The 13,845-nt window shown below is 41.7% G+C and overlaps 1 pseudogene; it reads right to left on the bottom strand.

Moving 5' to 3' along the window:
• Positions 1–11,484: 11,484 nt before the first annotated feature.
• LOC126619998 (pyruvate decarboxylase 4-like) lies at positions 11,485–12,006 on the bottom strand (annotated as a pseudogene).
• Between the last annotated feature and the right edge of the window lie 1,839 nt (positions 12,007–13,845).

Raw genomic sequence — 13,845 nt, 5'->3', positions numbered from 1 at the left:
TAGTACTACAATATAGTGATATTCTTTTTCACTTGTAAATGAGAGGTCTTAGGTTCGATTCTCACCAATGGCGAATTTGAATCACATTATTGTTAGCCCATTATGAGGCTAAGCCTACCCCTTTCTCTTAGTACAGATAATATTGTAAAAATCGTTTGTTCAAAAAAAAAAAAGGTGTTTTTAGTTTGAATTGGAGAAGGGTGATTATATGGGATTGGCTTGATATTTTACCAAATAATGGTGAGTTAGCAAGTTTGTAATCATTAGGAGTTAATGATTGATGATGATTCACCCCCCAAATTGGAGAGGTGTAGATAATATTGTAAAAATCGTTTGTTAAAAAAAAAAAAAAAAAAAGAGGTGTTTTTAGTTTGAATTGGAGAAGGGTGATTATATGGGATTGGCATGATATTTTACCAAATAATGGTGAGTTAGCAAGTTTGTAATCATTAGGGGTTAATGATTGATGATGATTCACCACCCAAATTGGAGAGGTGAGATTCTATATATCCCTTAGAGTTTGGACGTGGCTTTTGAGTATTTGTCCACCTGCATGGTAATGATTATGATCATGATTATTTACTAATGTTTTCAATGCTTGATGTCCAATTGTTGCAAAAGAATTGAAACGTGTCACTGAAGGCTTAATTGAGGATTCCATTTCTTTCTCCATAAAGGCAGAGGGAGGAAAGAACGCGGGAGGAACAATACCACGCCAGAAAACAACACAGCAGCAACAAGAAATATCTTTCCTTCTCAGACCACTCCCCACCATCCTTTTCTTTTACCTTATGTAAAGTCTCTAGGTCATCTTCATTGTATTTTGTAAATCTCTTGTACATAATGAAATCTAAATGCATATGCAACTCTAGTAGACATAGCCGAATTGGTGAACAACTTAAATTCGGTATGTCATTGTGTTTTACTAGATTTTTATTACTCTCTACCTCTATCCTTTCCTAGCAAGAACTATGAAAATACACCACCAATTAACCAAAAAAATAGCTACTTATGTGCAAGTAGATTAGACATGAATCACAAGGCAAAGGGGGAAGAAAGTATTTGAAAGCAAAATAACCAACACCAACATATCTAATTCCTTAGAATGGATTCTTCTTGTCTTCCCGTTGCTTATCAGGCTCATCATGGCCAACCTAATCATCAACTTAATCTCATCTCTCACATATCAAGTTTCTACAAACCAAAACCACAAACTCACATATCGTCATAAAATGCCATACTACATATTCAACACCACCAAAAGCTGCATTGTCAACAAGAGGCTCGAAGTGCCGGGGACGCCAGCCTGCAACGACAACGTTGCCCTTGGCTAGTCAACCTCACCCCAATGGGCGGACGTCGACGATGTTGGGGTTAAGACTTGTACAACCGAGCAAACTATATTCCAACAAAATTGCTCTATGGAACCCAAATGGGTTTATGCATCAATATCACCTAGAGAAAGATGGAGTAAAATGGTAAAGTAATATTTCTCAATTATATTGATGTGTGTTATCAATACGTTATTATTGATAATATATTACCATTTTTGCTACTAACTATTTTGATTAGTTTGCAGATTGTATGATTATTATAGAGCATGCGATTTGTAACAACCCGTCTCTAATTTTACGATTTTATTAATTTTAAAAGAGTGAATTGATGAAAATGCCCCTTGAAGCGAGATTGTTGACTTTCGTTGACCGTCATTTCGTGACATGTACGAGCTACTATTTTACCGTATTCTCGAAGTACTAAATGGTACGAACGCGTAGGTGCAAGTGGAATAGAAATCGGAACTACGACGGAGGTTTTACGGAACAACGAATCCGGAAAATACTTTTGTATAGAATTACTATTCTATATTTTATATATTTTTCATAATTATTATAATGTTATTTTAATAATATTTAATTGTTATTATATTATTATTATTATTGTTTGTTGATACACAAAATCGGAGGTCTTGGAACAACGTAAATCCTACCGTGAATCTGCAAGAAATGTAAATAACACAAGATGTATCGTGATTCGCCCCAAGGTTTGGGCTACGTCCACACTAATTGTATTTCTCTAACTGTATGTATGGATTACAAAGGTGATGGGGAGTCCCCCAAAGAAGGAGAGTTTTGAGAGAGCCTTTGTGTATGTCAGAGAGCTTGAGGGGGTGATGAGGCTTAAGAAATGGCATCCTCCAATTGTGAGGGTGATAAGTCCTTTTATAGAATAAGGGATCTTCACTTATTACATATTTGCCTCTTCCTTTATTACATAATTACATTTAAGTCATTCGAGTATTTATATGAGGTATAAATACGGAGGCCCTAAGTATGGTACAAACAGTAGTCTCCAAGTCTTCAGTCAAGAAAGTCTTTTGGCTAGAGACTTGAAATTCAGTCCATGTGTGGACCGAAGTAACTAGATGTTGTCTACGACTGATACTCGATATGAGGCGGTGCTCAATGTGAAATTATGCTCAACTAGGAGTGGCACATGTTGCGAGGCTGCGAGCAGCCTCGTGGCTTATGTTGCCTTGGTTGGCTCGACTTGTGGCGTTTGAAGGTGAGAGAGTCCCTTTTATAGAATAAGGGCTTGCTCCTCAATACATAAATGATGGACTAGAGTTGATGCTCTCTAATGATGGTGAGGGAGTCCCTTTTATAGAATAAGGACTCGCTCTTCAATACATGAATAACAGGCTAGAGTTGATGCTCTCTGATGATGGTGAGGGAGTCCCTTTTATAGAATAAAGGTTCGTTCCTCAATACATAAGTGATGGGTGCTTTATAATGAAAGTGAGGGAGTCCCTTTTATAGAATAAGGGCTCACTCCTCAGTACATAAATAATGGGTTAAGTCCCCCAAGTATTTTTCATAAGGCCCAGTTAAGGCCCAATATATGGTACATAATGTAGTCCGTCAAGTCTTCGGCCAATAGAGTATGTTGGCTGGAGACTTCAAATTGAATCTATGTATGGGCCGAAGTGGCGGTTGTTCAGAGGCGGTATTTGTATACCTTGCACTGAAGCTTTTTGTAGGTGAAGCTTTGCAAGTGAAGCTTTGAAGCTGGAGATCTGTAAATGAAGTTTTTGAAGCTAGAGTTTTTGTAAATGAAGCGAGCTTTTGTAAATGAAGCTTTTGAAGCTAGAGCTCTGTAAATGAAGCTTTTGAAGCTAGAGCTTTTGTAAATGAAGCTTTTGAAGCTGGAACTCTATAAATGAAGCTTTTGAAGCTAGAGCTTTTATAAAAGAAGCTTTTGAAGCTAGAGCTTTGTAAATGAAGCTTTTGAAGCTAGAGCTTTTGTAAATGAAACTTTTGAAGTTGATTGACATGAGTGATACTCATGAATGTTTATGTTTGATTGATATGAGTGATGTTCATGGACGTTGACATGAGTGATGCTCATGGATGTTGACATGAGTGATGCTCATGGATGTTGACATGAGTGATGCTCATGGATGTTGACATGAGTGATGCTCATGAATGTTTATGTATGATTAATATGAGTAATGCTTATGAATGTTTATGTATGATGGCCATGTATAATTTGGGAGTACTGGGCATACTTTTGATCACCTGGTTGGTGGTAATAGCGGCAGGTTGCAGAATAATTGTGGAGTACTAGGCGTACTTTTGATCATCTGGTTTGTGGTAACATAAGCCACGAGCCGAGCAGCCTCGTAACGTGTGTTACTTCTAGTTGAGCATCATTTTAGATTGAGCACCGCCTCATATCGAGCATCAGTTCAAGACAACATCTAGTTACTTCGGCCCACACATAGACTGAATTTCAAGTCTCCAACCGAAAGACTCTCTTGACTGAAGACTTGGGGGACTACTGTTTATACCACATTTAGGGCATCGTATTTAGATCTCGTATAAATACTCGAGGGACTTAAATGTAATTATGTAATAAATAAAGGGGCAAATATGTAATTAGGGGATGAGCCCTTATTCTATAAAAGGGCCTCCTTACCTTCACAAACCCTAAGCCTCTCCTATCTAGAGCAAAGCTCTCACACTCTCTCCCTCACTTCTCAGAGAAATACAATACAATCAGTGTGGACGTTGCCCAAATCTTGGGGTGGACCACAATACATCTTATGTTATTTACATTACTTGCAGATTGGGTTTGTATCGCACTTGACCAAGCCCGAAACTACAAGTAAGCTTCAAGTGAAATTGATACATTACCTTGTGCATCTTCATCGGTTAAAGATACCACCCCCAGATGGAGGAAAAGTGCTTCCAGAGAAGATGCCACATCTACATATGAGACAGATAAGGCACGTGAAAATGATACCACACTTCGGTACTTAGAAGTTTCGTGATTACTCAGTGGCTTGGATCTTGCAAGTCCCTAACCGAGGAGCTTCCCTCACTTGGGAACTTAGGGGAGCACTGTTTGTACCATACTTGACCAATCCCGAAACTATTGAGGACCGGTCAACGTTATACCGTCAAGGACCCAGAAGAGCTTCCCTTCAACCAGGAGGCCAATCACAATGCGACACGTGTCGACATCAAAAGCCAATCATAGCGCGACAAGTGTCAACATCAGAAGCCAATCACAACACGACATGTGTCAATGTCAGAACAAAACTAGAAACTCTCTTCTATAAATAGGGATCATTCTCCCACAATAACCTATAATGCCATTTTGTACTAAACTATTCACTAGAACTCACAAAAGGAGAGCTTGAACCTATGTATTTGTGTAAACCCTTCACAATTAATGAGAACTCCTCTACTCCGTGGACGTAGCCAATCTGGGTGAACCACGTATATCTTGTGTTTGCTTCTCTGTTTCTATTCATTTACATACTTATCCTCACTAGTGACCGAAGCAACCAAGCGAAGGTTACAAAACCTGACACTTTCTGTTGTACCAAAGTCCTTGCTGATCTCAATCTAAAATGATGCTCAACTAGAAGTAGCACACGTTGCGAGGCTGCTCGTCTCGTGGCTTATGTTGCCTTGGTTGGCTCGGCTTGTGGCGTTTGAAGGTGAGTGAGTCCCTTTTATAGAATAAGGGCTCACTCCTCAATACATGGATGATAGGCTAGAGTTGATGCTCTCCAATGATGGTGAGGGAGTCCCTTTTATAGAATAAGGGTTCACTCCTTAGTACATGAATAATGGGTGATCTCTAATGAAAGTGAGGGAGTAAGAATATGCCAAATGAGTGGCAAACGAGCACTTTGGTGCCTATCTACAAGAATAAGGGCGACATACAAAATTGCATGAACTATAGGGGTATTAAGCTAATGAGTCATACAATGAAGCTCTGGGAGAGAGTCATTGAGCATAGATTGAGGCAAGAGACACGGGTTTCGGACAACCAATTCGGGTTCATGCCAGGGCACTCAACCATGGAGGCAATCTATCTCTTACGAAGATTGATGGAAATATATAGAGATGAGAAAAAGGATTTACACATGGTCTTTATAGATTTGGAAAAAGCGTATGATAGGGTCTCAAGAAACATTCTTTGGAGGATTTTAGAGAAGAAAAGAGTACGAGTAGCATATATCCAAGCTATAAAGGATATGTATGAAGGAGCAAAGACTGCCGTAAGAACTCATGAAGGACAAACCGAAAGCTTTCCCATAACTGTAGGATTACATCAAGGCTCATCCTTAAGTCCTTACCTTTTTGCGTTGGTAATGGATGAGTTAACAGGACATATTCAAGATGATATTCCTTGGTATATGCTTTTCGCAGACGATATAGTGTTGATAGATGAAACTCAGGAAGGGGTAAATGCAAAGCTTAACCTTTGGAGAGAAGTGTTGGAATCTAAAGGTCTTCACCTAAGCCGATCAAAGACAGAATATATGGAGTGCAAGTTCAGTGCAAATGGAGGCCAAAACGAGTTAGGGGTAAGGATCGGAGATCAAGAAATACCAAAGAGCGACCGTTTTCGTTACCTAGGATCTATCTTGCAAAAGAACGGAGAATTAGATGGAGATCTCAACCATAGAATACAAGCTGGATGGATGAAGTGGAAGAGTGCATCTGGCGTGTTGTGTGACCGCCGTATGCCACTGAAGCTCAAGGGAAAATTTTATAGGATGGCAATAAGGTCGGCGATGCTGTATGGCACAGAATGTTGGGCGGTGAAGCATCAACACGTATACAAAATGGGTGTAGCGGAGATGAGGATGCTTCGTTGGATGTGTAGGCACACGAGAAAGGATAAGATTAAGAATGAGGATATCCGGGGTAAAGTAGGAGTAGCCGAAATTGAAGGAAAGATGAGAGAAAATCGGTTACGGTGGTTTGGACATGTGCAAAGAAGGCCTACTGACGCTCCAATTAGAAGATGCGACTATGGGACAGAGGTTCAGGGCCGAAGAGGTAGAGGAAGACCTAGGAAAATTTTGGAAGAGACTCTAAGAAAAGACTTAGAGTACTTGGATCTAACGGAGGATATGACACAGGACCGAGCACAATGGCGTTCTAAGATTCATATAGTCGACCCCACTCAGTGACTTGGATTTTCCAAGTCTCCAACCGAGAAGTTTTCCTCACTCGGGAAATTAAGGGAACACTACCTCAACCTACATGCTCCACTCACAAAGCTTCAACATACAAGCTTCAACAAAAGAAAAATTCAAAGAACTTAGCGAAGAAGGCTTTGATGTATTTAACACAATACGTTGAAATGAAGCAAAGCTTATTTATTGATATCCCCGATAAGTTACAAATATGTACATATACATGAGTCAAAATAAACAAACAAGAGGGAGCCTTCACAAAGGTTGCTTAGGAGAAGTCTCAGCAGTCGGTAGAGCCCTATAAAGAGAAGGCATCGGAGGGGGATTATTCAGAGCCTCAGTACTGGACAGAACCCTAGAAGGAGGAGGCATCAGAGGTTGATCATTTGGAGCTTCATTACGCGGTACAGCCCCAGAAGACGAAGGCAATAAATTCCTTTGGAACAAACTTACAAACCTCTGATGATCAAGTAAAACCTGACCATCAGATTCCTTCATCTGGTCAAGCTTCCTCTTCATGTTTGTAGCATAGTCATGTGCGAGCCGGTGCAACTGTTTATTCTCATGCTTGAGCCATCTAATCTCCTGTTTGAGACTCATCACTTCAGCCGCCAATGATTCAACTTAGCGGGTTCGAGCAAATAGGCGTTGGGCCATATTAGACACAGAACCTGCACACTAAACACTGAGAGCCAGAGAATCCTTAACAGCCAACTCATCAGACCGTTTGGAAAGTAGTCTGTTATCTTTGGGAGTGAGAAGGTTCTTGGCCACCACCGCAGCGGTCATATCATTCTTCATCACGGAATCCCCAACAGTAAGAGGACCAGTAGGGAAGACAAAGGATGAGTGCCATATGTTGTCTGGAGAAGGTGTGGCTGCCTCTTCAACAAGGTTTAAGTCAAAACGACGGTCGGATGGGCCAGACATTTTCAAAGGTGTTGAAGAGAGAAAAGGTCGGACAAATCAAGATCTTAGAAGTGCAAGAATGGAGCTTCTACTGGTGGAGATTCAAGTGTGGTTTGGAACTTAATGCCAACCTCTATAAAAATCTGCACTCGACGGAGCTTCAGAAGTCGAAGAGGCGCCTACTCAGAAATCGAAGAGGCGTTTGCTTTCTCAAAAGCTGGGCTGCTCAGAGACCACGAGGGTCGATCTTAGAAATCGAAGAGGCGTTTGCTTTCTCAAAAGCTGGGCTGCTCAAAGACCACAAAGGCCGATCTTAGAAATCGAAGAGGCGCTTGCTTTTTCAAAAGCTGGGCTGTTCAGAGACCACGAGGGCCGATCTCAGAAATCGAAGAGGCGCCTACTTTTTCAGCCTTGTCAGCACCTGTCACACGCACACTCAGCTTTGCGGAAATTACGGGCATTCTGTCGAAGATTTCTGGTGAAGTAGAAAGCATATGAATCTTACTGTTCAATCACCCACTTTCCACACGGAACATTAGCTCATGGGTACCACAGATAACTTTGCCAAAGTTCTCTGACAAAGTTGAGACACGTGAAGCTTGCAGCTCCCACTACATCGCTCTGACCAAGAAGGGTAAAAGAATAGCAAAGAAACAGCACTAACAAAGTTTAGACACATAAATTTTGAAGGTCTAGCTACCATATTATTACCCACAAGGGTAAAGGAACAGTACCACTGCTGGATAATTGGAAAGTCCATGTGTGTCAACCTCTGTGCTCCGTGGCAAGGTAGACTAGCAAACATGCCCAACCTTTACTCACATTCGAGAAAACACTCCCAACAAGATTGCTTGCTCCAAAATCGAAGAGGCACCGCCCTCTGAATCTCGAGAGCCAGACTCCCAACATGATTACTTTCTCAAAAATCGAAGAGACACCGCTATCCGAATCTCGAGAGCCAGACCCCCAACATGATTGCTTTCTCAAAAATCGAAGAGACATCGTTCTCCTAATCTCGAGAGCCAAATCCCCGACAGGATTGCTTGTTCGAAAACCGAAGAGGCACCACTTTATCAACTTCGAGAGCCAGACCTCCTTGGATAAAGCTTGTCTGTAATCTTCACACACAACATCAGCTTTCCAGATACCACATACCACTTTTTCAAAGTGCTCTGACAGAGTTAAAACATGTGAAGCTGGCAGCTCCCACTACCGTGCTATGACAAAGCAGGGTAAAGGAATAACATTACTACTTGTTGTTAGGGAGACTCCTATATATGTCGACCTCCATCCCCAACGGACAGGCAGACCTGCAAAAATGCTCAACCCTTCCTCATATCTGAGAGGGCACTCCCAACGAAGCCTTTCGAAATATTCAGCTTTCTTTCCCCCCGATAATACCTCTGCAAACAAGCTATACTAGAGCAAGAATATCTCATATCATCAAGGTTAAAAGCAAGAGTATCCCATATCATGCTTTTTTCTGTCTTTTCCTTTGGCCTTGTTCTTACCTGCAAGACAAGGAGAAAGAGAGCAATCAGTTAGCACTTGGAATCAAGCTTCCAGTCAGGAATTGACTGCCTGGAACCCCTTACCGGATTACTTACTTGGCATTGCTCTCGAGTACTTATCTTCAACATCTTATGCTTCCAGGGAAGATATCGCATCTGCCTGAGGAACAGATAGGGCAAGTGAAAAGGATACAAGGAAGCATGTGGAGACAAGCGTAATAGCACATGTGCCGATACATCCACTACTTTGTCAAAAGCAAAAGTATCCCATATCAGCAGGGTCGAACGTACTGTAGATTTGATGGACTTGTTTTGACCCTCAAATTCTTCGGTCGGCCTTATACTCTGAAGGAAACCAGAAAACCCTCCAGCCCAGTTCAAGAATAAGCATGTGGAAAGTTACTTCTTTAAAAGCAAAAGTATCTCATATCATCTCTTCTCATTTTTCTTCTCTTTATCCTTCATGCTGCCTGCAAGATACGGAGAATGAGAACAATCAGCCGGAACTTGAAATCAAACTTCTGATCTGGGACTGATTGCTTGGAGCTCTCATTGCTTACCTTGTCTGTCACCTCTTTCAGCAGATCCCCTAGCTCGGTGACTTAGGGGATTCCTACTACATGGTTTGTATCGCGCTTGACCAAGCCTGAAACTATAAGTAAGCTTCAAGTGAAATTGATACATTACCTTGTGCATCTTCACCAGTTAAAGATACCACCCCTGGATGGAGGAAGAGTACTTCCAGAGAATATGCCACATCTACCTATGAGACAGATAAGGCAAGTGAAGACAATACCACACTTCGGTACTTAGAAGTTTCGTGATTACGAGATCATTCTCCCACAATATTTCCTAATGTCATTTGTACTAAATCATTCACTTGTACTCACTAAATGAGAGCTTGAACCTATGTACTTGTGTAAACCCTTCACAATTAATGAGAACTCCTATATTCCGTGGACGTAGCCAATCTAGGTGAACCACGTATATCTTGTGTTTGTTTTCCTGTCTCTATCCATTTATATACTTATCCACACTAATGACCGGAGCAATCTAGCGAAGATCACAAAAGCGACCGTTTTCGCTACCTAGGATCTATTTTGCAAAAGAATGGAGAATTAGATGGAGATCTCAACCATAGAATACAAGCTGGATGGAGGAAGTGGAAGAGTGCATCCGGCGTGTTGTGGGACCGTCGTAGGCCACTGAAGCTCAAGGGAAAATTTTATAGGACGGCAATAAGGCCAGCGATGCTGTATGGCACAGAATGTTGGGCGGTGAAGCATCAACACGTACACAAAATTGGTGTAGCGGAGATGAGGATGCTTCGTGGGATGTGTGGGCACACGAGAAAGGATAAGATTGGGAATGAGGATACCCGAGGTAAAGTAGGAGTAGCCAAAATTGAAGGAAATATGAGAGAAAATCGGTTACTGACGCTCCGGTTCGAAGATGTGACTACGGGACAGAGGTTCAGGGCCGAAGGGGTAGAGGAAGACCTAGGAAAACTTTGGAAGAAACCCTAAGAAAAGACTTAGAGTACTTGGATCTAACGGAGGACATGACACAAAATTGAGCGCAATGGCGTTTTAGGATTCATATAGCCGACCCCACTTAGTGAGAAAAGGCTTTGTTGTTGTTGTTGTTGTACCCTCTGATGGGGTTTATACAGATGTCTAAGAAAGATCTGAAAAATAAATTACATCATTCAAAAAACAAGAAAAGTAAATTACATCATTATGGTGGAGTGTTTATTCCTTGCGTTTGCTGTCTACTTTTACTTTTCTCTTTTTACTTTTGCTTTCTCTTTTTTCTCTTTTCCACTGCACTGCAGGTTTACAGCATGGGTGAGCCGCACAAATGCCATCCCACATCCGCCATGAGATATGTAAATCAACACTCATCTTGGGCACTCGGGCAACCCAAAAGTCCCAAACGTGTTTTCTTTTCTTCCTTCACAGTCTGCCTGAACTCCAAAAGTCTGCCCTCTAAGCTGTCCCACCACTTGTTCTCTTTAACGAAAACAAAGAAAATGAATAATTTTTAATGAATTTTGTGTGCTTATTCGTCCTCTGTCGATCAACTAGTGGTGCAGACTTTTGGAGTTTGGTGGATCTCAAACTCCATGCGACTCCAGCTCACTTGCCCAATCCCTGGACCCACTTTCACTTTCTTGGACTCTCTTTTTTTCTGTTGTCTGCACTTTCTCTTTTTCTGCTATTCGCTACCTTACAGAGGTGCAGAGGTTTCGTCGACGGTGATCTCGATAGCTTTAACGGTGGCCTGGGCAGCTTTCATGGTGGCCTCGGCAGCCTTGACGACATTGTCTTCGTCGAGATCGCGGGCCTAGTCGAATTTGTTTATGACGGTGTGGGCTTTGTCAAGGAAGGGCTAGCTCTATAGCCAGCCATCTGACGGCTAGGGCTCCGAACACCACCACCGCTTGTTTCGCTCCCGACGCTTTTCCCATCGTCGGTTTCTTTTTCTTCTGTTGAAAAAGTTTGACGGATTTGAAATATTCGTGGTGTTGATCTCTCGAGTCTCGTTGCGGGTGCCTGATCCCTGTCAAGTGGCAGTCTGGAAGCATCTGAGTTCTTGGCTGAAATCCGGTAAGCTAATGGTGTGGTGAAGAATTCTGTTGGTGCCATAATCATTTCTGTTAGGCCCTCCAATAACACACATAACAGGAAGGTTCTCACTGTAAGCTTTAACAATGGCATTGAGAACACTAAGCCCACCCACGATAAACGTGACAACGCACGCCTCCATGCCACGGGCCCGGGCGTACCCATCAGCGGGGTACCCGGCATTGAGCTCATTGCAGCAGCCGATGTTAGTGAGCCCCGATTCAGCAATGAGATGGTCTAGTAGGGTTAGGTTAAAATCCCCGGGGACAGAGAACACGTCCCCCACTCCAATCTCCACCAGGCGGCGCGCTAAATGGCGACCCATAGTGGAGCCAGCCGAGGTGATGGTAGATGGATGGTGGAAGGAGTCGTGGATGATGGTAGGACTGTTTTAGGGAGGGTAGCCGATGCAGTTGTTGGCAGGTTTTGACGAGTCTAGGGAGCCAATGCTGGTGGCCATGGTAAAAGCTTCAAAACTTCATTTACAAAGCTCCGACTTCAAAAGCTTATCTACAAAAGCTCCAGCTTCAAAGCTTCACTTTCAAAACTTCACTTACAAAGTTTCAGTGCATGGTATACAAAGACCGCCTCCGAACAACCGCCACTTCGGCCAATACATGGATTCAATTTGAAGTCTCCAGCCAACAGACTCTATTGACTGAAGACTTTGAGGACTACATTATGTACCATATATTGGGCTTCCGTAACTTGGCCTCGTGAAAAATACTTAGGGGACTTAGCCCATTATTTATGTACTGAGGAGCGAACCCTTATTCTATAAAAAGGATTCCCTTACTTTCATTAGAGAGCACCCATCACTTATGTATTAAGGAGCGAGCCTTTATTCTATAAAAGGGACTCCCTTACCTTCATTAGAGAGAGACTCTTAGCCTATCACTTATGTATTGAAGAGCGAGCCCTTAGTCTATAAAAGGGACTCCATCACCATAATTAGAGAGCATCGCCGCCTGCTGAGCACCCGCTTCGCCGCGAGCATCACTCTTAGCCCATCACTTATGTATTGGGGAATGAGCCCTTATTCTATAAAAGAGACTCCTTCACCATCATTAGAGAGCATCGCCGCCCGCTGAGCAATCACCTCGCCGCGAGCATCAACTCTAGCCCATCATTTATATATTGAGGAGCGATCCCTTATTCTATAAAAGTGACTCCCTCACCTTCAACGCCACAAGCCGAGCTAACCAAGGCAACATAAGCCACAAGCCGAGCAGCCTCGCAACATGTGCTACTTCTAGTTGAGCATCATTTCACATTGAGCACCGCCTCATATCGAGTATCAGTTCTAGACGACATCTAGTTACTTCGGCCCACACATGGACTGAATTTCAAGTCTCCCGCCAAAAAACTCTCTTGATTGAAGACTTGGGGGACTACTGTTGGTACCATATTATATTGGGCCTCGTTACTTAGGCTTCCAGACATTGAGCCCATGATTCATGTAAAATGAGAGGAACTTTTAGTCTATAAAAAGATCTCATCACCCTCATAATCATCAGGCTCTCATCCTCACATACAAAGCCACAAGGCTTATAAACAAAGAGGCTCTCTCAAACTCTTTTTCTCTGGGGGACTCCCCCTCACACTTGTAATCCATACAAACAGTTACAGAGAAATACAATCAACATCAGTGTGGACGTAGCCCAAATATTGGGTGAACCACGATACATCTTGTATTCTTTACTTTCTTGCAGATTCACGGTCGGATTTGAATAACGATAAATTCTTCGTTGAGTTATTTATTTTCAATTAGCATAAAATTGTAGACGTAGATTTTAATTGTATTCACCATTAAAGAAATGATGGAAATAGTTTTAGTTCCTTCTCGTAACGCGACAGTTGAAATCTCGGGGACAAGATTTATTTTAATAGGGGGTGAATGTAATACCCTGAAAATTTAAATATATGAATTATATATTCAGAATTATGAAATATGGAGAAAATCGGAAATGAATTGATTTATGGTTATGAAGAAATTAATTGAGAACTTCTAAGTTTTGGTTTTCGGAAATTATTAAAATTTAAGTATTTTTATGATTGAGATTTTATCTTAGTTTTGAGAATTTATATTAAGTTATTTGAGTTTAGTTTTAAATTAAACTAGTTACGAGGTTTAAAGTTTGGACCTTAATTATTTAAAATACATAGACCTTTCGAGGTCAAAATTTATATTTTTGAATAGAGCTCGACCTCACGAACACGTAGGCGCAAACCGTTCGTGAAACGCATTTAGAACGAATAAGTTATTAAAGTTTAAAGTCGGGGATAAATTGGTAATTTT

This window comes from Malus sylvestris, chromosome 4 (assembly GCF_916048215.2).
Source record: "Malus sylvestris chromosome 4, drMalSylv7.2, whole genome shotgun sequence".
NCBI classification, from domain to species: domain Eukaryota; kingdom Viridiplantae; phylum Streptophyta; class Magnoliopsida; order Rosales; family Rosaceae; genus Malus; species Malus sylvestris.
Note: the sequence above shows the minus strand (reverse complement) of the source record. Positions and strands in the feature narration are given on the sequence as shown.